Here is a 27,025-nt window from a genome sequence, read left to right as displayed (position 1 = left end):
GCTATTACTCGTTTGAAAGAGGCGTATACCGAAGAGCCAGTCCTTTTTGATGCTGAAAACAGTCTGTACCATAATAAGGTATGTATTTTTTCGATGACAGTCAAAGAAACGTGTATATATTCATTAAAGCATGAAGTTATAGCAACATATGATTTGTTTACTTTGTTACAGCGTGCCAGAAAGGAAAAGTTAGAAACAATTGCCAAGGAAGTGTCAGTCGTTTTGCCTGGCGTAACTGGCGACGATTTTGAAGCTAGATTTAACTCTTTTCGATCACACTACAGAGCAGAAGTAAGAAAAGTGAAATGTAGTGAGAGGTCTGGCTGCAGTTGTATGTCAGTTTACCAACCCCGAGTGTGCTGGTTCAGACACATGGTATTCCTTAAGGAGCGCATCACATCCTGTTTGCAACGCACGCCAATGCAAATGCAGCCGTCGCTATAGCTAAATTTGCCGGTACAGTAGTCATTTCTAGTACCGTAAATGTACCACTATTGTATTTTCCCACAAAACAACACCAAACAAAACTCGCGTCAAATATGCTAGTAGCGGTTCGCTGTGTTTAGGTTCATTGTTCAACACGCCACGATCTTGTACGAGTTTATAGTTCGGGCCTAATACGCATGGAGCGCTAAGTAAACTATTATCTTTCTTGAACACTTTTGTTCGTCGTGTAAAAAGTACTCAAGTCATTTTCAACATTTCAACAAGGCTAATATAGCCTGATCTTGAGGCTCATGACGTTTTCATTTATTGACTACAAATACATGTCGAGCAGAATCTGCGACAGGAAATCCACGTCGGTTTATATATTTAATGTTCACAGTTTCATGAACTCGTCATCAGCAATGTATAAGGTGTGGCCAAATGAAAACAAGGCAGGAGGGGAAAAAGGAAGTAATTTGTGTATTATTTCAAAAGTAATCGCCGTAACTGCTCATAAATTTATCCCACTGTGAGACAAGGCAGTCAGTACCGTCATGGAAGAATGAAAATGCTATTGCTTACGGAACCATGATTGCACCAAGCGTGCATCTGTTTGTCCGAAGAAAATATAGCCACGAATGTCTTGCCAAAAATATGGAAATCACATAGAGAGATATTGGGGCTATATGGAGGATGTGTAAAGGCTTCCCAGCGAATCTTCTGCTGCATTGTCGAAACAACCTTGGAAACATGTTGTCCTCCCCCCGTTGGAGAAAGACATTTGTGGCCGTCGATTTCCTACGGGGCAAGAGGTGCACACGTGGTTTCCGTAAGTAACCGCCAACATTTTTCCGTGAAGGTATTGACCGTATTGTCTCACAGTGGGATAAATGAACACATATGGCGCTTATTTTTGAGATACACTATAAGTAAAAAAGAAAAGAACAAGACGCACTAGATGTCTACATCTACATGTCTACATCTACATATATACTCCGCTAGCCACCAAGCGGTGTGTGGCGGAGGGCACAATTGGCGCCAAAGTCATATTTCCCCCCTCTGGTCCACTAGCGGCCGCGCGAGGGAAAAACGACTGTCTGAACGCCTTAGTACGAGCTCTAATTTCCCTTTGAATGGTGATCATTGCGCGATTTGAAAGTTGGTGGTAATAATATATTCTCTACATCCTCGGCGAAGATCGGATTTCGGAATTTAGTGAGCAGCCCCATCCGTTTAGCGCGGCGTCTATCTGCAAGTGTGTCCCACTTCAAACTTTCAATGAGATTTGTAACGCTCTCGCAATGGCTAAATGTACCAGTCACGAATCTTGCCGCTCGTAATTGGACCTTCTCATTCTCTTGAATCAGACCCAACTGGTAAGGGTCCCATACAGACGAACAATAAGACTGGACGAACTAACGTATTGTAAGCAATTTCCTTTGTTGAAGGACTGCATCGCTTCAGGATTCTACCAACAAACCTAAAACTAAAGTTCGGCGTGCCCGTTACTTGTTTAACGTGTTCATTCCAATTGAGATCTTTCGAATAGTCACACCCAGATACTTGACGGACGTTACCGCTTCCAAATACTGGGCTTATTTTGTACTCGTGCATTCTGGATATTTTCGCCTTGTTATACGCAGTAGGTTACATTTACTAATATTGAGAGATAACTGCCAGTCATTGCACCACGCATTTACTTTCTGCAAATGCTCATTGTTTGTTCACAACTTTCGTGTGATAGTACTTTCCTGTAGACTACAGCACCATCGACAAACAGTTTAATGCCGCTGTCAATAGCATCAATCAGATCGTTTATGTAAATCGTAAAAAGCAGCGGACCTGTTACGCTGCCCTGGGGCGCACCTGAAGTTACGCTTGTTTCTGTTGAAGTCACCCCATTCACACACACTGCTCTGTCTGCTAGAAAACTTTCTATCCAACCGCCTGTCATCAGATAGACCGTAAGCGTGCACTTTTTGGAACAAGCGACAGTGTGGAAGTGAGTCGAACGCCTTTCGAAAGTCGAGAAATATGGCATCAACCTGGAAGTCGGTATCTAGAGCCTGTCTCGCATGACCGCTGTTTCCTAAAACCGTGATGGTTTCTGCAGATGAGCTTCTCAGAGTCTAGAAAGGTCATTATGTCTGAGCACAAAATACGTTCCATGATTCTACAACAAATCGACGTCAGTGAAATTGGCTGGTAATTATGTGAATCTGATTTTCTACCGTGTGATGTACATATACAGACAAACAAATGATTACCTTTTGAGAAACGGTGGCTGATTTATTCAACAGAAAGAGCTTCACAAATGGAGCAAGTCAATAACGCGTTGGGTCAAATGGTTCAAATGGCTCTGAGCACTATGGGACTCAACTGCTGAGGTCATTAATCCCCTAGAACTTAGAACTAGTTAAACCTAACTAACCTAAGGACACCACAAACATCCATGCCCGAGGCAGGATTCGAACCTGCGACCGTAGCGGTCTTGCGGTTCCAGACTGCAGCGCCTTTAACCGCACGGCCACTTCGGCCGGCTCGCGTTGGGTCACCGTTGGCCCTTACGCAAGAAGCTATTTGGCTGGGCATTGATATAGCTGTTGGATGTTCTCTTGAGGGATATCGTGCCAAACTAAACTACTGGCCGTTAAAATTGCTACACCAAGAAGAAATGCATATGGTAAACGGGTATTCATTGGACAAATACATTATACCAGAACTGGCGCGTGATTACATTTTCACGCAATTTGGGTGGATAGATCCTGAGAAATCGTTACCCAGAACAACCATCTCTGGTCGTAATAACGGCCTTGATACGCCTGGGCATTGAGTCAAACAGAGCTTGGATGGCGTGTACAGGTACAGCTGCCCATGCAGCTTCAAAACGATACCACAGTTCATCAAGAGTAGTGACTGGCATATTGTGACAAACCAGTTGCTCGGCCACTATTGACCAGACGTTTTCAATTGGTGAGAGATCTGGAGAACGAGCTGGACAGGGCAGCAGTCGAACATTTCTGTATCCAGAAAGGCCCGTACAGGACCTGCAACATGTGGTCGTGCATTATCCTGCTGAAATGTAGGGTTTCGCAGGGATCGAATGAAGGGTAGAGTCAGGGGTCTTAACACATCTGAAATGTAACGTCCACTGTTCAAAGTGCCGTCAATACGAACAAGAGGTGACCGAGACGTGTAACCAATGGCACCCCATACCATCACGCCGGGTGATACGCCAGTATGGCGATGACGAATACACGCTTCCAATGTGCCAAACACGGATGCGACCATCATGATGCTGTAAACAGAACCTGGATTCATCCGAAAAAATGACGTTTTGCCATTCTTGCACCCAGATTCGTCGTTGAGTACATCATCGCAGGCGCTCCTATCTGTGGATCAGCGTCAAGGGTAACCGCAGCCATGGTCTCTGAGCTGATAGTCCATGTTGCTGCAAACGACGTCGAACTGTTCGTGCAGATGGTTGTTGTCTTGCAAACGCCCCCATCTGTTGACTCAGAGATCGAGACGTGGCTACACGATCCGTTACAGCCATGCGGATAAGATGTCTGCCACCTCGACTGCTAGTGATACGAGGCCGTTGGGATTCAGCACGGCGTTCCGTATTACCCTCCTGAACCCACCGATTCCATATTCTGCTAACAGTCATTGGATCTCGACCAAAGCGAGCAGCAATGTCGCGATAAGATAAACCCAATCGCGATAGGCTACAATCCGACCTTTATCAAAGTCGGAAACTTGATGGTACGCATTTCTCCACCCAAAGTCGGAAACTTGATGGTACGCATTTCTCCTCCTCACACAAGGCGTCACAACAACGTTTCACCAGGCAACGCCGGTCAACTGCTGTTTGTGTATGAGAAATCGGTTGGAAACTTTCCTCATGTCAGCACGTTGTAGGTGTCGCCATCGGCGCCAACCTTGTGTGAATGCTCTGAAAAGCTAATCATTTGCATATCACAGCGTCTTCTTCATGTCGGTTAAATTTCGCGTCTGCAGCACGTCATCTTCGTTGTGTAGCAATTTTAATGGCCAGTAGTGTACGCCCAAGTGGCGCGTTAGGTGGTCTGAATCCCGAAATGATTGGAGGGCCCTGCCCGTAATGCTCCAAACGTTCAGCATAGGAAGAGATCCGGTGGCATTGACGTCCGAGGTAGGGATTGGCAAGCGGGAATACAAGCTGTAGAAATTCTCGCCGAGCACGGGCGGGCATCAGCTGAAATGTAAGGCCAGGATGGTTTGCCATGAAAGACAACCAAACGGGGCGTAGAATATCGTCGACGTACCGCTGTGCTGTAAGGGTTCCGAGGATGGCAACCAGTGGGGCCCTGCTATGAAAAGAAATGGCACCCCAGATCATCACTCCAGGTTATGGGGCCGTGCGGCAAGCAACAGTCAGGTTGGTATCCCACCGCTGTCCGCGGCTTCTCCAGACACGTCTACGGCTTGTAATCTCATTGATTAGAGCACTATTTTCGGGTAATGAGACCCGACGGCGAGCGAAGACGTGTGTGGAGACGCCCCGGTGGGATATCAACTTGTATATCAACGTGACTGTCGCCCACCATGTGGTCCGACAACCCGCAGTGACTTTTCTTTTCACAACAGGACCCGTTTGGTTGTCATCCGCGACACCCTTACAGCACAGCGATACATCGACGATATTTTACGCCCCGTTCTGTTGCTTTTCATGCCAAGTCAACCTGGGCTTACACTTAGCAAGATAATGAACGCCCGCACACAGAGTTTCTACTACTTCTATTCATAATGCCAAACCCTAACTCGGCTACCAAGGTCACCGGATCTCTCCGTAATTTAGAACGTTGAGAGCATCGTGGGCAAAGCTTTCGAACCATTTCGGGATTTTGACGATCTACAGCGTCAATTGGACACAATTCGGCAAGATATTCCGCAGAAGGACATCCAACAAATCTATCCATGAAACTTCCTGGCAGATTAAAACTGTGCGCCGGACCGAGACTCGAACTCGGACCCTTTGCCTTCCGCGGGACCTTTGCCTTCCGCTCGTCTCCTACCTTCCAAACATAGAAGCTCTCCTGCATACCTTGCAGAACTAGCACTCCTGGAAGATAGGATATGGCGGAGGTAGCAGACGAGGTACTGGCGGAATTAAGGCTGTGAGGACGGGTCGTGAGTCGTGCTTGGGTAGTTTAGTTGGTAGAGTACTTGCCGGCGAAAGGCAAAGGTCTCGAGTTCGAGTCTCGGTCCGGCACACAGTTTTAATCTGCCAAGAAGTTTCATATCAGCGCACACTCCACCGCACAGTGAAAAATCTCATGCTGGAAACATCCCCCAGGCTGTGGCTAAGCCATGTCTCAGCAATATCCTTTCTTCCAGGAGTGCTAGTTCTGCAAGGTATGCAGGAGAGCTTCTATGAAGTTTGGAAGGTAGGAGAAGAGCTACTGGTGGAATTAAGGCTGTGAGGACGGGTCGTGAGTCGTGCTTGGGTAGCTCAGTTGGTTGAGCACTTGCCCGCGAAAGGCAAAGGTCCCGAGTTCGAGTCTCGGTCCGGCACACAGTTTTAATCTATCAGGAAGTTTCATATCAGCGCACACTCCGCTGCAGAGTGAAAATCTCATTTCAACTCTATCCATCGATGCCAAGCCGAATAACTGCTTCTGTTATGATAAGAGATGGATCAACGCGTTAAGCTGCTTTTCTGAAACTGTAATATTTGTTGGTGCATGCACATCACATCTACCGATTGCCCTGCTATTCGGATAATTTTTTCGTGGTAGGTCTTTTTCTTCCTTAGAGTGTAATAACAGTGCACTTACTTTTTCCCACCAATCTCGTTTTCATTTGACGGCCCCTTATGTATGTTACGATAGTGGATTCTGTAGCGACTTTCGATAGTCTTCAGGGACTTTGGTATTTGTATAACATCTAGAATATATTCCCAATTTGAGATCGCGTTCTTAACTGTAGTTGTGCAACAGCAGATGATATTCTTCCAAGAAAGACGAAAATTAGTCATCAGCTCCACAAAAATTTAGTTAGATTCACTTTTCCGTGTTTCAACAGTTTAAACTGTAGTCTGAAGATTTTTTGCAGGTGACGACTAATTTTTATCTTTGTTGAAAGAGTTCCTAATTTGAGGCGGATTGGTATAGACAATGAAAGTTAGATGTATTTGTCAGCTGTATTCCCGCAATTTTTTTTATGATTTGTCGAGAGACTGAATTAAAAACGAACTGCCTTTGTGAAAACCATTTTCTCTCTCTCACCGATTACGTGGAATCTTGCGGATGTAATTTTAGCATGAATCTTATGCCTCTATAATTATTAACGTTAATATTAGACAAAAAATCGAAAAAATATTTTGAAAATCTAACAATTCAAAGAACATATGAAGGGCTTATTTCAATAGTGGTACAAGTCCATTTTTGTTCATATTGAGATACAGAGACTTAAAGTTAAATGAGCGCTGAAAATCTGCAGTTGAGATACCAGAAATATTCAAGCATATGGATTCTTGCTAGAGATGAAGCTTTCTTTCTCTTTTCTTTGGCGCATTAATTTCATAAGCATTATAGACAGAAAAGTGTAGGTAATGGACTTCTACCACTATTGAAATAAGCCCTTCATATGGTAATCCATCCACAACTACTTATGTTGGCTGAAAACTCATATAAAATGGATAGACATACATAGTACATATTACCAAAGAAACGCGATTTAGGATCGTGTGTAGAGGCGACACGAACATCACATTAAACCACCTAAAATAATCTAACGCAACAAAGTTATTTATTTTGCCTCTCAATAACGTTTAAAGCAGCCAATAATTTAGTGATATCTTCTGCGTTATTATTTCCAGAAGGAAGACATATAATGATCATCTCATCCACTCGACGCAAATGGCCAAACCTGTGCTATTTCAGCTGGTTAAACCATAAACAATAACGCGACTGTTGGTCCGGTCCCCACAGACCTTCAACAAGTGCTACTATCAACTTGTATTTCAATAAATTTCGGTAGCATATGACACAGTTTATACAATCATCCTTCTTAACTAGAACCAATAATATGCTGCCAGCGTAATTCGAGTCTAATGAGTTTAGTCGGGTGTTAAACTACAGACGATTAATACGACCGTACAAGCAATGTTGTCACCACTAATCTTATCTGCTGCAGCGCCTTCATTAGCGACATCGAACACCTGTTGCTCCAACTCACATCTGATCTGCCGCTTACTAACACGGACGCGCCGTCAGATTCACAGCCAGTGCTCTACGTTATCATCCTTAGCAGACACTATCGAGCATGTAAGCTGCAGGAAACCAAAATCTCGTACTACCACAATTAATTTGACTGCTACATTCCACAGACAACTCGCTAAATGATCGTGAAGGAAACGTCAGAGAAAATCCAGCTCCCGCGGTACCTTACCGATTATCTTTCTTTTTGCTCTCTGTTCTCGAACGGAAGAAGAAAGTGGGCAAACGATAGTGCTTCCTGAAGTATCCTCCGACAAACTCTACAAGAGCGCTCACCGAGTTTATGTGTTTATGTTGAAATTCTCCTATTTGCAGTTTTTGGTGCAGCAATAAACTGTTCTTTTCATTAAGTCATACGGTAAATTCATTAATTATGTAGAAAGATTGTCCATGCATTTATTTTCCTTCATTTTTCAGAAGCTCTTCAGGGTTGTATTTATCTGTTTTCTCTACTCTTCTAAGAGTTTGAAACACGAGTTGAAACCGTAAGTACATAATCGTACCCCACGCCTCTTCCACAATTAGTTTTATTTCCTATAAGCTTTTTCTCATTCTTTGATATTCTGTTATATACGTCTATGCACTTTCTAGCGAGTTATCCAACAAAAATTCTTCATCTTGATCTCTGATTATTATGCACTTTGTTCTCGATTGATATTGAAGACTCTAGCACAGAGGCGCTTCCTTGTCTCCATAACTAGTGATCTCGATGTGATAAAAACACAAACTTACTTATTAAAACACAGAAAATGATGCAAGACAACCTGAGCAGCTACCCCCGGAATTAAATTAATTTCCAATTACATACTGATAGATGCTTAGCACAGTGTGGATGGCGATCGTTGCTAGAGAGATACTCTCAGGAGAGGCATTTAACATAACCAGGCCTCTTTAGCTGGACCCACAATATAAACAACAGACACATCAAGCTGTCCTGTAACGTACGAACCACTAATTAACCATTTGCATTAACAACACAAACAGACAATGTAAATACACTAGCAAAAGCCGAACTTACACTTGAGGCACCTGGTTCCAAAATAAACAACAAATTATAGGTGCGGCACAACTAGTTGAGCGACGCACTTCCACGGAAACGTAGCTCGAGGGAGATCATTTAAAGTATTCGTGAATTATTACAGGGTGAGGTATTTAAAACTGTTTGTCGAAATATGTGGCAAAGTACACATCTGATTAAAAAAAGGGGTAATAAATGTTGTTCACCTCAAAGATGGACATTCATTAACGTAACGTCCAACCCCCCCCCCCCCCCTGCACCACCCCGAGGGGGGGGGGGGGGGGGGTTGACATAGATTTCTTAAATAGGAACCGCTATTTCTTATTGCAGACTTGGATTCTCCGTGAAAAAGTGTGTAACTTTTGTATGAAACACTTTTTTCCTTCCATGATAGATGTCTTTGTGATCGAAATGAGGTGACAGTTGTTGCAAAACGGTACTATCTCAAACAAATGCACATCCGATTAGGACAATCTAAGCACTTTTTTTGATATTTTTGTTAATGCTGCCATGTGACACCTCCCACATCCGAATGAAGCACAGACCATGATCATGCGTTCAGCCCGCGGTCAGACTGTGCATGTTACTTCAACGATTGGGACTGTACACATGTCGTCGCTATTGTTCCATGATGTTAACGATTGCAGAGAGGGTCGATACCACTGTCGCGTACTTTGAGGCTGATGAAAATGTTAACGAAGCTCGTCACAGGTATGCTACTCTGTTCGATAGGAATGTTCCCTCTGCAACGACTTTTCGCATTATTGTGCACCTGTTTTGTGAAACGGGAAGTGTTAAACCCACAGAAAGAGTCCGAACGCGGCCTGTGACAAACGAAAATAACACAGTGAATGTTTTAGCTGCGGTTGCTGGAAATCCTCACATTAGTTCTCGGAAAATTGCACGAAGGTCAGGAATTTCGCTAAGAAGTGTTCTACGCAAACTGAATCTACATCTACGTGATTACTCTGCTATTCACAATTAAGTGCCTGGCAGAGGGTTCAATGAACCACCTTTAAGCTGTTTCTCTACCGTTCCACTCTCGAACGGCGCGCGGGAAATACGAGCACTTAAATTTTTCTGTGTGATACCAGATTTCTCTTATTTTATCGTGCTCATCATTTCTCACTATGTAGGTGGGTGCCAACAAAATGCTTTCGCAATCGGTGGAGAAAACGTGATTGAAATTTCATGAGAAGATCCCGTCGCAACAAAAAGCGTGTTTGTGTTAATGATTGCCACTGCAGTTCACGTATCATATCTGTGGCACTATCTCCCCTATTTCGCGATAATACAAAACAAGCCGCCATTCTTTGAACTTTTTCGGTGTCATCTGTCAGTCCCACACCGCACAGCAATACTTCAGAATAGGGCGGACAAGTGTAGTGTAAGCAGTCTCTTTAGTAGATCCGTTGCATCTTCTAAGTGTTCTGCCAATGAATCGCAGTCTTTGATTTGCTCTACCCACAACATCATCTATGTGATCGTTCCAATTTAGGTTTTTTGTAATTATAATCCCTAAGTATTTAGTTGAATTTACAGCCTTCAGATCTGTGTGACTTATTACGTAATCGAAATTTAGCGGATTTCTTTTTGTACTCATGTGAATAACTTTACACTTTTCTTTATTCAGGGTCAACTGCCACTTTTAGCACCACATATCTCATCTAAATCATTTTGCAATTCGTTTTGGTCATATGATGACTTCAGAAGACGGCAAATGACAGCATCATGTGCAACTAATCTAAGAGGGCTACTCAGATTGTCTCCTATGTTGTTAATATAGATCAGGAACAATGGAGGGCACATACCACTTCCTTAAGGTACGCCGGGTATTATTTCTGTTTTACTCGATAACTTTCAGTCTATTACTGCGAACTGTGATCTTTCCGACAGGAAATCGCGAATCCAGTCGCACAGCTGAGGCGATATTCCATAGAAAACGCTTGTGAGGAACGGTGTCGAAAGCCTTCTGGAAACCTAAAAATATGGAATCAATAGCACTCATTACCTCATGAGTATAAAGAGCTAGTTGTGTTTCACAAGAACGGTGTTTCCTGAATCCGTGCTGACTATGTGTCAATTAATCGTTTTCTTCGAGGTAATTCATAATGTTCGAGCACAGTATATGTTCCAAAACCCTACTTCAAATCGCCGTTATTGATATGAGCATGTAATTCAGTGGATTACTCCTATTTCCCTTTCTGGGTATTGATGTGACTTGACAGTTTTCCAGTGTTTAGGTACGGAACTTTCTGTGAGCAAGCGGTTGTATATAGTTGCTAAATATAGAGCTGTTGCATCAGCACTATCTGAAGGGAACCTGACTGGTATACAATCTCGATCGGAGGCCTTACTTTGCTACACCGAGGACACGTACTTTTACGTTTCTTATCTTCGCAGTTGTTCTTGATTGGAATTCAGGAATATTTACTTCGTCTTCTATGGTGAAGGAGTTTCGAAAAACTGTGTTTAATAACTCTGCTCTAGTGGCACTGTCATCAGTGACTTCGCCGTTGTTACCGCGCAGTGAAGGTATTGATTGCGTGTTGCCACTGGTGTGTTTTGTATATGACCAGAATCTATTTGAGTTTTCCGCATGCACACAACGGCACTCGTTTCATTTTTCGCTGCATCAGGAACTGGGTGGTGACGGTTTTCACAATCGCCTGAATTTCTGGAATTGCATACAGGAACAACTGGCAATCAATGATAATTTCATTTCACAAATACGTTCCTCCGATGAATCAAGTTTTACGAATCCTGGTCAAGTGAATCGACATAATATGGATTATTGGTCAGTGGAGAATCCCCATTGGTTAAGGCAAATTGAACATCAACGCCCGTGGAGTGTCAACGTCTGGTGTGGTATTTTAAGTATGCAGGTAATTGGCCCATAGTGAATTCGCAATGAATGTGGAAACATTTCCGCAGAGACACTAATACATATCGGATTGTCACTCAGACACAGAGTTGCAATGTGCATTAGAAACAACGGACAACATTTCGTGAGAGGCAAGGGGCCTCACAGTTATCAAGCACCACGAGATAATGAGAGGCGAGGGGACTCACCAAAATCAGGCACCCCGAAGGGTGCTACGTCCACGTCGTTGTTCCTGGGTAGCGCTAAATGTAATATAAGAATGGATTGTAAGAGGGTAGACTGTGTCGCATGATAGCATTTTTCCAAGTATCAAACAATGTACTGCATGTGTATTTTCGTGAAATATTACCGTTTTGCAACAATTGTCATCCCATATTCATATGTGTACCGATTACAGCGCCATCTATCATAAAACGAAACAGAGGTTTCATACAAAAGTTACATATTTTTTCACAAAGAATCCAAATCTGCAATACAAAGTACGGGTTCCTTTCCAAGATTTTAAAGTCACCCACCTCCCGCCCCCGGGAGTGGTGCAGGGGTATCGAACGTTATGTTAATGGATGTCCCTCTTCGAGGTGAACAACTTTTATTACCACTTTTTTTAAAAATCAGATTTTTTCGCCAGATATTCCGAGAAACAGTTTTAAATGCCTCCCTGTATATTTACGTGTCACGATGGATAACCAGAATGGCGAGTTAGAGTAGCCATTGCGCTACACCACAATCATGCGCCCACAATTTCTTGCAGATCGACGTTTAAGTTGAGAACTGCTCGACCAGGGGCCGCCATCAAGTAGGTCTTACGACGAGTTTGCTAAGAATAGGAGCAAACGGATGTTATTCACCAGATGCCCCTGCACCCGGTTCTTGAACCTGGCAGGCAGAAACCCAACCCGGCAACGCAGTGGACACAGGCTTCTTCCAAATTCAGATGTCGAGGACAAGTAGGATTCCGTACATCGAGCAGAGATAGATTTTTCAGCGAGTAATAGTCACGACCCCATCCAACACTCAGTCCCACCGAATCCGCAGTGACCAAAAACGCAACTTTTAGTAGCGGGCCAAGGATACTGTCGGCCACGACGTCACGGCTTTTACCCCAGCCGCTGTCAGGCACATCGCTCAACCGGACGTCACTTTTAGGCGCATCTGGCGGCGACAGCGCTTAAATGCTGCCCCACAGAGGTGCCCTCTGCAGGCAACAGACCTCTCGAGAAGCTATTGTGACCATAGACGTTAATAACAAGCGGCAACTATCGTTGATAAAAACGTTCCCGTGAGACACAGTTATAAATTTTCAATTCTCATTTTCTCGTCAGTATTTTACACCTTTATACTTCACCTTACCCATGGCATTCTTCGTCCATTTTTCTTTCCCTTTCATCTCTTTTACTATTTGAATTGCTGGCCATTTTGGCCTAACGGTTCTAGGCGCTTCAGTCTGGAACCGCGCTGCTGCTACGGTCGCAGGTTCGAATCCTGCCTCTGGCTTGGATCTGTGTGATGTCCTTAGGTTAGTTAGGTTTAAGTAGTTCGAAGATCTAGGGGACTGATGACCTCAGATGTTAAGTCCCATAGTGATCAGAGCCATTTGAACTATTTCAGTTATATTCTTTTTTATTGAAACAGTCAGCAACCATTTGCACAAAAGAAATTTTATTCCATTTATAGGTTTGAGGAACATAGTGCTCTTCTTCAGAAGGCTGTACAGGAAAAATATACCCAAATAAATAGAAGAAAGATAAGACTGTGAAAATATAAGAAAGAAAATTTTAATTTTTTTAAATTTAAAGATAAATAAATGATTTTACATATAATCATCGCATGGTTTGCGAGTATCAAAAATAAGATGCAATATTGGTGTGGTCCTAAAAACTTCAGTTACAGTTTCACGGCCCATGATGCGCTTCGCACTTTGTTTTTGCCGACAGGTTCCCTGGTAGCACCCTGCTGATCTCACTACAGCTGTCTTGGAGATTAGTTCCCGAACTTCCCATGCATAGCGCCACTTGTTCTTGTTATTTTATTTATTATTACGTTTTTATATATTACTAATTATGTTAGTTGTGCGCACGTGGATTTTCGTTTATACCTTATGGCAACTACAGATTTGTAAAGGCTTGTTTTATTATCTTATCGTACTTTTACCACCAACCTCGAGATACGCATGTCATTAGATCATTAGCTCCAGTTCCGGCAAGATGTCTACACCCGTTGTTTCGTTTCCTTGTTCCTTTTTTGTACGGCGACTATGAACCACATGTACGCATTTAGGAGTTCTATTTGTATTAACGAAGTCATTATTGTGTTACGAATTGTTCTTGTATACTTCTAGGACCACAACAATGTTCTGTGTGTACGTTATTTTTTATTCGCAAATAATGCGACAGTTACAAGTATATACCATTTTTTATCTTTAAATTTTGAAATGTTTAAATTTCGCGTTCTTATATTGTAATAGTCTTATTTAACTTCTACTCATGTGTGGTATATTTTTCTGTACAGCATTCTGAATAAGGGTAGGAGGAGCCTAAAACCGGTAAAGGAAATAAAGTTTCCTTTGTGCAACTAGTTATCGATTAATTCAATAAACAGAAATACAGTTGCTGAAGATGGATAAAATACTATATCCATTTTTGTTTTAATGGAACTACAACGTTCTTCAATGTCAGCAATTGATATCTTAGTTTTTCCGATGAAAATTTTATCCTGCAGCTCTTCTTCCAAAACTTCTAGGAGGCATTTCTTTTTTATGATTCTTTGTGTTTTCCATAGTCTGAAATTACGCAGGTGTGTGGTCACTGTCTATTTCTCGCATAGCATTCTGTGTCGTATTGTAATCTGATACCAAAATATAGCTACTCTGAGTTCTTTTGTTCATAAATACATTCCAGGTGTATCATCTGCAAACAGGAGCTTGAAGAAGCATGTTAGTAAATATTAGTTCATACTGGGTGCAGATATCAATAAAAATTTCTATTCCTTCATTGATTTCTCCCATTTAAAAGCTTCCAGCATGTTTTTTTGCTGGCTCGCAACTAATTATCCTCCAGAAAATCCTTCAAAAATTATCTGATATCATTGGAAACCACCATTTTCGACTGCTGATTGATGCGTACCGTTTTTGCCCATTTAAATCTTGTTATACTGAACACTCCATTTCTTTCTCTCCCATCAAAAGCAGTATGAATTATTCTGAAATCATCACAATTGAAATCACTTCTCCCTCACCACATTTGACATAGAAAATCTATTGTGTTTTTTCTGATCCCTTGTTTCGCATCCTCCAACATTCCTGATTTCAAAAGTGTTTGTGAATAATTTCGCCAGATAATGACCTAAAATGTTCTCTTTTACGCCTGTCAGATCTTTGATTTCTAAGGCTATTATCTGCATTCCATAGTGTCTTCAAACCTCCTCCCACAGTTGGTTTCCGAATTCCTTTTTCCGTTCTGTGTTTTTTACCATACCATATTGGATCATCCGCCTACAGAAGTTCTTTCATTCATAAAGCATTTGACAAAGTTGTTGGCTATGTTGGCTACCATAGTGTAGCCACTTGGTCACAGTTCAATTGACAGCTTTTGTCCCTCGTTCGGTTTTCATACTACCAATGTTCTTAAAACATGGAAGTAAAAGTAAAACAAAGAATTTTGCCTTACAGGAAAATACAAACTAATCAGGAATAGACTGGCGCAGGGCACATAAGTATTCAAAAAATGGTTCAAATGGCTCTGAGCACTATGGGACTCAACATCTGTGGTCATAAGCCCCCTAGAACTTAGAACTACTTAAACCTAACCAACCTAAGGACATCACACACATCCATGCCCGAGGCAGGATTCGGACCTGCGACAGTAGCAGCCGCGTAGTTCCGGACTAAAGCGCCTAGAACCGCTCGGCCAACGAGGCCGGCTACATAATTATTACTATAACGAAATTGAAATGAGGAGTGCTGGACATTTAGGCAGACGATGGGCGGTTAATTGACCCAGGAAGCTTTTACTGGCTTCTAACCGGTAAGGAAAGACCAAGACGACCTTAAGGAAGGTAAAAAGACAGAAAAAACGTAGGGGGAACGTGAATGCATATAACTGATGACTCTAATGTGCGAATAGTTCTAGAGTAGGCCTCCGTCCAGCATTGAATGTCAAATGGCTGATAATGACGATGATGATGATGGTGTTTGTAGTGGTGATGATGCTGGCGGTAGCGGTGGCGATGTGCAGATTTTTCGTCTGTTAAACACAAACGAAATTTCGTTGTTTGCTTGAAATTTTCAGTATTTCCATTTATCTGCAAATAATATACCAGTGGAACAAGGAAAAGGTACAATACTAAATCATAGCTAGAACCAAACTACGTACAGAATTGACGGAGGACAGTAAAGGCAATTATTCGAAGCGATGATTTGTTTATACAACAGACTGGACGTAAAACAGTCGATAACAACTTTAATTATGGAAAGAATATTCTTTTGGTATCACGATTCACAAATAATAGGTTAGTAAATATCGTGTTACATGCCAGGGCGGCAACTAATTGAAGTCCAGTGTAGTCCTGTCATTGACCTGTGGGAGGTCGATCGGCCCTACACGCTGGAAGGTGATATTATTGTTGGTGTCAAGATGCAAGGAACGTGCAGATTGTCGGCCTCATGGGTCTGCGGGCCTGCGCGTCGAACACTGAAGAGTAACGTAAAAAGACGTGAGCCTCAGTCAGTTCGAGAAGTGGATTCGTTCACTTGTCGACAAACCTGAGCCTGGGTAGGAGCTAAGACGGCATTCAATGTTGCGCAAAATTTAATAGGGCTGCCTTGCTCGACTGTTGTTGTTGTTGTTGTTGTTGTAGTTGTTGTTGTGGTCGTCTTCAATCCTGAGACTGGTTTGATGCAGCTCTCCGTGCTACTCTATCCTGTACAAGCTTCTTCATCTCCCGGTACCTACTGCAATCTACATCCTTCTCAATCTGCTTAGTGTATTCATCTCTTGGTCTCCCTCTACGATTTTTACCCTCCACGCTGCACTCCAATACTAAATTGGTGATCCCTCAATGTCTCAGAACATGTCCTACCAACCAATCTCTTCTTTTAGTCAAGTTGTGCCACAAGCTCCTCTTCTCCCCAATTCTATTCAATACCTCCTCATTAGTTATGTGATCTACCCATCTGATCTTCAGCATTCTTCTGTAGCACCACATTTCGAAAGCTTCTATTCTCTTCTTGTCTAAACTATTTATCGTCCACGTTTCACTTCCGTACATGGCTACACTCCACACAAATACTTCAAGAACCGACTTCCTGACATTTAAATCTACACTAGATGTTAACAATTTTTTCTTCTTCAGAAACGCTTTCCATGCCATTGCCAGTCTACAATCTATATACTCTCTACTTCGACCATCATCAGTTATTTTGCTCCCCAAATAGCAAACCTCCTTTACTACTTTAAGTGTCTCATTTCCTAATTTAATTCCCTCATTCCATTATCCTCGTTTTGCTTTTGTTGATGTCCATCTTATACCCTCCTTTCAAGACACTGTCTATTCCGTTCAACTGCTCTTCCAAGTCCCTTGCTGTCTCTGACAGAATTACAATGTCATCAGTGAACCTCAAAGTTTTTATTTCTTCTCCATGGATTTTAGTACCGACTCCGAACTTTTCTTTTGTTTCTTTTATTGCTTGCTCAATATACAGATTGAATAACATCGGGGATAGGCTACAACCCTGTCTCACTCCCGTCCCAACCACTTCTTCCCTTTCATGTCCCTCGACTCTTATAACTGCCATCTGCTTTCTGTACTAATTGTAAATAGGCTTTCGTTCCCTGTATTTTGCCCCTGCCATATTCAAAATTTGAAAGAGAGTATTCCAATCAACATTGTCAAAAGCTTTATCTAAGTCTACAAATGCTAGAAACGTAGGTTTGCCTTTCCTTAATCTTTCTTCTAAGATAAGTCGTAGGGTCAGTATTGCCTCACGTGTTCCAACATTTCTACGGAATCGTGTAGTCGTCTGCAAATATGACTGGGTGCCGCTGATAGCGAGAACAATGTGGACATGCCCCGGAGCACTGTAAGCACTATATCCCGGAGCGCTCAAGTGCGTGTATGAATGGGTCACCAGTACGAGACCTAGGACGCAGGTTTCCTTTCTTGTAGCTTGAAGTAATTCGGCGGCATCAGAATTTCCTTCGCATCTCACAGATCGCGAACAAGAGAATGTCGCCCACCTTGCCGTTTCGTCATTGCTGCCAACCTGCTGATTGCACACCACTGCCGCTTATCGATCAATGTAGCCTTCATTCACCAAAGCACTTCATAAAGTCTGCAACACAAGCCGCTCGATTTCTTCATTAATGTTTGAATTCCTAAGCTAACTCTTCTCATTCTTCAATTCACTACGCACTGTATAAAATAACAGGATAATTAAGCAATGAATAAAGTTCTATCGTCCTGCAGCAACCGTTCGGACTGTTTGCTGTGAAAACAGCGCATTGTCTGTTCCCCTAATGTCAGCTGTATGGCTTCAAGAATCACAGTCGGATTTAATCACATTAAGCCTTCCAATCGATAGCTCAGCAGTATTTATGGGCGGAACAAAACAGGGATAAACATTTATCTGGCTTTATATTTATCAATGCGTATAATGACCTTATCACGATCACTCAGTACCCATGTACTTTTGTCATTTCTTTTTTGTGTAGCAAAAATTTGCTTACCCAGTAACTCTGAAGTATGACACGTCATAATTTAATGTTAAAAATGAGCGATCGGAAATATACATAAGAGTCGGCTCTTAATATGCATATATTACTAGTAACGATAAAACAATTTCGATAGTAGTAATGAAATCGTTCGTATTTATGGGGGGGGGGGGGAGATTCTATTTATTTACTTTACCTGTCTTAACAGTTATACACGTTCTCGTCTTAAATCATGCTTAATCGATGAGTCATTTATAAATAAACCTTTGTAGTATATAAAGTTTTGTCTTCTGATATTAGCGTATACCATAATACCTAGAGTGGCGTTCATTCAAGAAGAAACATCTAAGAATCGTAAAAGCAGCATCGAATTTTACTACATGAACCATACAGATGGTTTATCATAAAGCCAAGTATACCCTAGTACCAGAGAATACAAGTACGAGTGTTACGACAGAAAAGCTAAATACAACTATTCCCATAACAGTCAAGTAATAGACGAAATTGTAATACTCAGGTACACGCCTCTGTTCTGCTTTCAACTTTCATTCCTTACTACCCTGCGTTAATCTCTTCTCCTTAAAAACACGTGCAACACCCGCCGCCCTGAATAATTCGTACCACATATCCCACTTCCCCACTCTTCTCAATTTTTCCGTGCTGCTGATGTGTCTCGATTAATACAGAATATCTTGGCACATTTTTGAACAGACTTCTTTCTTGAACGTTTTGTGAAACAATAGTTTTTTAATAATTTTTTTCATAACACTGGGCCACAGTCATATTTCTTTAAAGTCAGTATCGCCTTTATACTGTTGTTTATTTCCAGTGGAACATTTACACTTACACAATCATGATTTCGAGGGCAGCGTGGAGAGTAAAAATCGTAGAGGGAGACCAAGGGATGAATACACTAAACAGATTCAGAAGGATGTAGGTTGCAGTAGGTACTGGGAGATGAAGAAGCTTGCACCGGATAGAGTGGCATGGAGAGCTGCATCAAACCAGTCTCTGGACTGAAGACCACAACAACAACAACAACAACAACCCGTTATTCATAAGTAAACATCTGTGTCGGTTTTAATTGGTCGGTTTCTCCCACCCCTAGTATGGAGGTAGATATCTCAGTAGATGTCGGTTTGATCTTCCCTGACTGTATGATAAAATACGTTTTATAACAGCTACCAACCTCTGAATTCAAGGCATATTTTAAAATTACTGCATTGTTTCTTCCCATTACCGGTTTCAAAAACTGTGTTTTATCACTCCGCGCTGCATGAAAAATGTGAGTTTTCGGAAATAACTGCGACATTTTTACTGTAGGTACGACGAACACACTCGTATCCTCTCTATTTTTTTTCCATTTGAGTTTATCGTCATTTCCATCTCCATCTGCTTTACACCTGGAGTCAAGACAGTTTACCACTGTAGTGCAGTACCGTACTGTGAACAGTCAACAACTGACATGAAATGCAGTGGCCGGCCGCGGTGGCCGTGCGGTTCTGGGCGCTTCAGTCCGGAACCGCGGGACTGCTACGGTCGCAGGTTCGAATCCTGCCTCGGGCATCGATGTGTGTGATGTCCTTAGGTTAGTTAGGTTTAAGTAGTTCTAAGTTCTAGGGGACTGATGACCTAAGATGTTAAGTCCCATAGTGCTCAGAGCCAATTGAACCATTTGAAATGCAATGTAATGGAAGTAAATGGAGGCACAAAAATTTTAGCATAGTTTTGAGGATGTATGAAACTACAAATCAAAACATTTACCGATCTGTTGGAGTTACTACGAGGATGAAGGAGCAGTTTTCACAATATTTATAAAACACCAGTCTGGCACAGTTGTCGATGGCTGATTATTGTGTCATATTTACAAGTTAGACAACAATTATTTCACAAAATTTCTTTGAAGTCAGTACCGCCATTATACTGTTGTTTATTTCCAGTGTTACATTTACACTTACACAATCATGATTTCGGCTTCAAAGTACCATTATCAAGTGTTTTAAGTGTTATAAATTGCCTAAGATAGCATACTGTCGTATTAAAATACACTATTAGACATTGTCTAAGAGCCGATATTTCTGGCAGATGCTACTGCTCTGTTTCATTCCCAAGTACAGCATCTTGACTCAAGGTGGTGCAGTCAGTAATGAAGTAGGATCTTCCAGAAATTTTGGCTCTTAGACAATGTGTCTAATACTGTAATAATGGTACTTTGAAGCCTAAATCATGATTGTGTAAGTGTAAATGTAAATGTAACACTGGAAATAAACAACCTCGGTTTTCAGTCTTTAGCACTGACTATTCGCAATGCCAAAATAGTTGTACGATCCCCATTTACAACTTGATATTTTAGCAGAGTTTCAAAAAAATAGACAGAACAGGAGAATACTGGTGACTTTTGGCAGTGTTTAGCGACTTATCATTTTTCTAGAAAAGCAGCTAACGGTGGACAGACTAGCTTTTTTGGCCTATTTAATTTAGTATTTTGATTCTAGGTATCCTGAAAGTGAGTCAATCAAAATTTGTCATTCTTCGTTAGATTTCTATGTTTATTACAGAACATAAAAGGAATATAAAATCGAAAATCGGTTATTTCAGAAACCGCTTATTTTGAGCGGTTTTAACAGTCAGGTTAAACTGTCGTGAAAAAAATCGGTTCAAGTGAAAACCCGTTGCTTGAGCGATAACCGCCAGCCCTAATTCATACTATGCAAGGCACTGTAAATTGCATATCATAGGGCACTTCCGATTTAGCAATCATTATGTGTATGGAGTTCTGGAAGAATGACTGCTTAAATGGCCCTGTGTGCACTATAATTACGCTGATGTCGTTTTCAGCGTCCCTATGGGAGGGATACGTGGACGGAGGTAGTACATTCCTGACTTTTATTCACTCCACACTGGTTCTTGGAACTGTGAAAGAAAACTTTGATGGAGCAGTTGACATCTATATCCAACCCCATTCAGGTTATTCAGCATGTCTGTGATACTCTTGCCACGGATCGAACAAACTTGGGACGATTAGTGCGGCTCTTCTCCCTCTTACCTTCAACGTCCGCTGTTAGACCTAATTGGTATGGATCGTACACACGTAATATTCGAGTATTGGCCGCACCAGTTTTTTGTGAGCAATGTTCTTTGTAAAGTAATTATATTTTCCCAGTATTTTCCCAATGAACATAAGTCTGCACCCCTTCTTTACTTGCGACTGAGCCTATGTCAACATTGCAAAATTCAAATGGTTCAAATGGCTCTGAGCACTATGGGACTTAACATCTCAGGTCATCAGTCCCCTAGAACTTAGAACTACTTAAACCTAACTAACCTAAGGACATCACATACATCCATGCCCGAGGCAGGATTCGAACCTGCGACCGTGGTAGTCGCGCGGTTCCGGACTGTAGCGCCTAGAACCGCTTGGCCACCACGGCCGGCTCTTGGACGGATGTATAACCCCCATTGTTTCTCTTCCCCAATCCCTTCCCTTATAATGTACATCAGAGTGAAAAAAAAATGTTCTGAGTGCGTCTGACTGCCATGCAGCGGCCCCGGTTTCGATTCCCGACCGGGTCGGAGATCAAGTCGCCTAATGTGGCGTCAGCCGAAAAGACTTGCAACTCGGCGGCCGAACTTACCCAGGTGGGGACTCCTGGCCATCAATGCCATTCGATCATTTCATCATCACTACTTACAGTATGATTTCCACAATTAGTTAAACGTTGAACAACAGTTACCTTTTCTTCCATTAATTTCGTGAGAAGCCACATATTCTATCAGTTTCCTGTATGCAGGGCTGATTACTAGATGAATTCTGACTGACTTTTATGTTTCTCTCCCAGCTTGATTTGATTTCAGTGTCGTAGCAGTGTTGTCTACCTCTGGCTGTGTTCCCATGATATTTGTCTCTCTACCAGATTTTTGAAATACGATAGAGTCCCGTTATTCCGAGATAATTGGGACCGAACACTGTTCGGTTTAGCGGGAATTCGGAGAAGGCGGATTTCATGAATAATATCTACGTATTGACTAGTTAAGGCCTAAATTAAGTATGGGGACATCTGCTAGTGAGCTTCGACGGCTCATAGCGCAGATGCCCTACCCTACATCTCCCTCCCGCGTTCCAAACACACTATTACAAAATGTTGTTAAGCTTTGTTCCTTGAGTGTTGAGTTATTTTACCGGTTCTCTACGCCTTTTTTTATTAATGTTCGTAGTCCTTGACATCAACTGTTGAACATCAAGCATGACAAGTAAACAAAGTTGTTCTTCGGGTACTTTAAAACAAAAACTTGAAGTGTTAAAAAAAATGGACAAGGGAGAAAGTGCTACTAAATTATCACTCGAATACGGTGTCGAAAAAGCAACGATTGGTGACTGAAAAAAAAACGCGTTAAAATTGAGCAGTGTTGTTCTGATTCAAGTGAAATAACTCTTGAAAAGAGGAAAAAAAACGACTTCGTCTTCATATGAAGAACTAGACGAGGCCTCGAGAAAAAGACCGAAAGAAATCCCCATTTCTGGTTATTCGGTAAAAGAAAAGGTGATCCGACTCAACAAGCTTATGAATGGTGAGCCATCATTTTCAGCTAGCTGTGGTTTTTTAGACCGTTGGAAGAAAAGACACGGAATTCGACAGCTCACGATTGCTGAGAAGGGGCTGTCAGCTTACAGTGAAGCAGCTGCCAGTTACCTAAAAGAATTTAAAGACCTTTCTTCTTTCCAAAACTGCTGACCGCAGTAAATTTATATTTTGGATGAAACTGGACTGAATTTTTAAGGCTTTGCATACCATAAGTCTTTCTTCGCAATAAGAGAAATCTGCCCCAGTGTTTAAAATTGACAAACAACGTCTGTCTTAGCTTGCAGCAACACCTCGGCAACAGACAAACTTCCGCTTATGGTAATCGGCGAAACCACGAGCGTTCAAAGAACATTTATATCAACTCACTTCCTGTGTTTTATAAGAATCACAAAAATGCTCGAATGGAGCGTGACTTATTCAACAAATGGTTCGAGCACCAATTTCTTCCTAAATGACTGCATTCAGTAGAGAAAAATCGATTGCCTAATCGTGCTCTGCTGTTTATAGACATTGCTCCGTCCCACGCAGAACAAACGAAACTTGTTTGTGGAGATATCGAAGCAGTTTTTCTGCCACCGAATGTAACTTCAATTCTTTAGCCTATGAACCAGTGTGTATTGCAGGCCCCATTAAACAAAAATACGGAAATATTGTGCTTCGCAACTTACGTACTTGAGGAGGATGAAAGTAAAATCGCAATCCTGCAAAATCTTAGGAAAATATAACGAAAGACGTGATTTACTGGTTAGCGGAAGTATGGGATAGCGCCATAAAAGGCGCATCACAAAAATCATGGTAAAATCTCTGTCATACATTGGAATTTGTTGAAATAACTTTTACACCAGTGAAAGTCTCTAACCTTCAAGAAAATTCCTTGCTGCGAAGACACAAAAGAAAGCTTTGCTGGCGAGTGGCCTGCTGTTGACGACAATAGCGGCCAGGAGTACGGAGAAGACGTGGTAGGAATGGTGCAGGGCTCATCAGCTAAAACTGACTCAGATGAAAGCAAGGAGGTGGTGAACGCTCAAACTGAAAGGCGGCAAACGCTTTTGACCTCGTCTTACGTTACGTCGAACAGTGCTCTTCATGAACACCACATGGCGGAACATTGCATTCTCAAGTCGGTTCAGTGCTCTACGTCAGACAAAAATGACTGACTTCACTTCTTAAGTGTGCGTAAATTGGATATGATTTGTGCTTAGCAGTAATGAAAATTATTCAACAGAATTGTATAAATGCAGCCGACATGTATTGTACGTACTGTACTGTAAGTAACCAGCTTTCATTCCAGCTTCAGGCTTCATTAACCTTAAGCTCTCTTTGTACAATAATAAATGTACGTCTTTTCACGAACGTCTTTTCAATTTCTCTTGTTTTTAAGTTAAAAAATCGGTATTTTTCCTGGCGGATTTTTGGAATAAAGGGGTTCAGAACAGTGGGACTATACTGTAGATTGAAAGTCACTGCCCTAGGGTGTAAGAAGTGTTTTATATTTCTATAGTTGATTGTGCTTTGATTTCAACGTTAATTACTGTCGTTTCTATACCGTCGTGTACATTTATACTCTCCTATCCACCGTGATGTGCAAGGCACGGGGTATATCTCATTGTACCAGTTATTAGGGTTTTTTCCCGTTCCATTCAGTATGGATCGCGGGAAGAATGATTGCTTAAATGCCCCTTTGAGTGCTGCAATTACTGTAGTCTTGTTCTCGCGATTCCTATGGGAGCGATACGCGGTGACTTGTAGCATATTCTACCGACAAACCGAAGTCTGCCACCTTTACCCACGAATGAACCTATGTGACCATCCCATTTCACATCCCTACAAAGTATTACACCCAGATATTTGTACGACCCGGCCGATTCCAGTCGCGACTCATTGATATTGTATTCATATGTACTACGATTTTTCGTATTATGAAACGCCCAGTTTTATGTTTCGGAACACCTAAAGTAAGTTGCCAATCTTTACACCACTTTGAAATCTTATCAATTTATGACTGAATATTTATCCAGTTTCTTTCAGATAGTACTTCCTTGTAAATAACTGCATCATCTGCAAAATGCCTGAGGTTACTGTTAATACGAGGTGCGACAATAATGAGACTGATTATCTTTGCAAGATGGAGTAACCCTCCAGGCTTCCGTAGGCACATTATCTTTGACCTTGGCCTATAAGCTGCTTCCAATCCAAGCAGCACATCGATGCAACTGCTCAGTCGTGAGTTGAGCTGTAATAAGTTAACACGTGTTCGTGTCTCTCGTCACGGAAATGGAACCGCATAGTATTGTGCAACGGTATGCCATTTCTTTTTGCGTTAAATTGGGTGAAAACGCGACGACAACTTACGATAAGCTTCAGAAGGTTTTTGGAGAGGAGTTTATGTCAAGAGCTCAAGTTTTTCATTGGCATGAAGGTGAAGAGCGCAGTGGACGGCCATCAACCTCACGGACGGACGTCAACTTGGCCAGGGAGCGTGAACTCGTATGATCTGATCGAAGATTATCCGTGAAAATGATTGCAGAAGAACTGAACATCACTCGAGAAACGGTTCGTCTAATAATAACTGAAGATCTTGGTATGAGAAAGATTTGTGCGATAATGGTCCCCAAAAATCTCACACCACAACAGCGAGAAACACGGAAAAATGTGGCAGCCTATCTGTTAGAGAAAATGGAAATCAATCCAGAATTGCTGAGCCGTGTTATCACTGGTGATGAAAATTGGTTTTTTCAGTACGATCCAGAGACAAAACGTCAAGGTTCGCAATGATGCTCAAAGGGATCACCCAGAACAAAAAAGGCTCGCATGTCAAAGTCAAAAGTGAAATGCGTGCTTGTATGCATCTTTGATTCCAACGGAATTTTTCATAAAGAGTGGGTGCCTCCTGGACAAACAGTTAACCAATATTACTACAAAAGACGTCGTAAAAGCGTTCTTCGTGTCCGTGCCAACATTGCTGATAATTGGATTCTGCGTCACGATAAAGCGCCATCCCATACTGCTCCGTCAGTACAGCAATTTTTAACCTCAAAACAAATTTGAGTACTACCACATCCACCTTATTCACGAGATATGGCTCCGTGCGACTCTTTCCTATTTCCAAGAGTCAAAACGGCGGTCAAGGGACACCATTTTCAAACAACAAAAGCTGTGACGATGGTCTCTGAGGATATCATAGAAGATGAGTTCCAGAAACGTTACCATTAATGGCAGAAGCGCTGGAAAAAGTGCGTGCAATCAGAAGTGAACTACTTTCAAGGAGACAACACTAAACTTGATTAAAACGGTAAGCAACATTTTTTTTCACATCAGTCTCATTACTTTATTGTCGCACCTCGTATTGTTCGCAAGGTAATTGATATACAACTTGAACAGCAAAGAGCCTGAGGCTTCAGCCTCAGGCGTTGGCTCTCCATCCAAGATAACATGCTGCGTCTTCACTGAGACGGGTGTTACGATTAATCAAGGAAAACCCCCATTTGGGAACACGGGGCCAAAATTAGTTGGTTACTGTCGAGTTGCAATCTACAATTTCTTTATTGATTACTTCAGCCATTAAGTCATTTCTTTGGCACTTGACCAGGAACAGATCCAATAAAGCTAGCAGGCATGAGTGCCTTTTCAAAACAATTTACTTTACAGGTAACGGCCAAGCCGTTTTATTTAAAACCGGCTTTGATAAAACATTTGATAACATCAAAATTTTCCAAGTAATGAAATTAAAACTTTACTTTACCGTTAATAGCCAAGTCATTTTACTTAAAACAGACTTTGATAAAGCATTTAATAACAAAATTAAAACTTTACAAGTAATGAAACAAAAACACCAATCTTTCCTACAATTTCGCTACCGAACATGTAGGGAGCCACTTCTTTTAAATTTTGGCGCAACAAGATATTAAATTACAAGGGCTCGCTAACAGGGAGGCAGAACTAGTATTTTCAAAGGATGCCAAGTAGATTAAAACCATCAAAGTAAAGATACAGTCATTCACCTTTTACAATGACTAACAATTTTAAAAAACCCACCAATGAAAGCCGTCCAGTGTGGCCGTGCGGTTCTACGCGCTTCAGTCTGGAACCGCGTGACGGCTACGGTCGCAGGTTCGAATTTTGCCTCGGGCATAGATGTGTGTGAT

General features: G+C 41.8%; 1 protein-coding gene across 1 annotated transcript in view; it reads left to right on the top strand.

The window, feature by feature from the left end:
* The window catches only part of LOC126480871 (gamma-1-syntrophin), a 796,968-nt gene that overhangs the window by 557,479 nt on the left and 212,464 nt on the right, over positions 1–27,025 (top strand). The window lies entirely within an intron of this gene.

This window comes from Schistocerca serialis, chromosome 1 (genome assembly GCF_023864345.2).
Source record: "Schistocerca serialis cubense isolate TAMUIC-IGC-003099 chromosome 1, iqSchSeri2.2, whole genome shotgun sequence".
NCBI lineage: Eukaryota > Metazoa > Arthropoda > Insecta > Orthoptera > Acrididae > Schistocerca > Schistocerca serialis.
This window is presented reverse-complemented; position numbering and strand designations above follow the sequence as displayed.